This window comes from Falco biarmicus, chromosome 5 (genome assembly GCF_023638135.1).
Source record: "Falco biarmicus isolate bFalBia1 chromosome 5, bFalBia1.pri, whole genome shotgun sequence".
Classification (NCBI taxonomy): Eukaryota; Metazoa; Chordata; class Aves; order Falconiformes; family Falconidae; genus Falco; species Falco biarmicus.
Genome location: NC_079292.1, coordinates 89169589 through 89170133, shown reverse-complemented (window position 1 = coordinate 89170133; position 545 = coordinate 89169589).

The following is a 545-nucleotide window of genomic DNA, read 5'->3' as shown; positions in this document are numbered from 1 at the left end:
CAGCGCCCCGCCCCGGTGGGCCGCACCGCCCCGGCGAGGCGGCGGGCGAGGCGGGGACGGCACCGGGCCGGGGCGGGGGGGGCTGTGGGCGGGAGCAGGGCCCCGCTGGCCCGGCCCCGGCTGCACCTTGGGGCTCGGCGCGGCCAGCACCGCGAGGCGCGGGGTGTCCCCCCGCGGGCGCCGCCGCCCCCAGCGCCGCCGCCATGCCGGGCCGCGCCGCCCCCTCGGGGCTGTGGCGGGTTTTCTCCCTCGTGACCGCCGCCCACGGGCGTCGCGACGTCTCGGGTTCCCCGAGTGTTTCCCCGCGGGTCTCGCCGGGACCGAGTCCCCTCACGGCGGGGCACCGAGCGCCCCCTCCACCCCACGGGAGCGGGCGCGGGGGCTGGGGAGCGGCGAGGCCCGGCGCGGGTGGCATGGCGCCCGCCACGCTTCAAGCCTTCGGCGGCTCAAGCGCGCTGGGAGAGGCGCGTGTGCTCGGCAGAAACCACTTGAGAGCTGGCGATGGCCACGCTGGGTGATCAAGGCCGCGGCGGAGGGTTACGGGG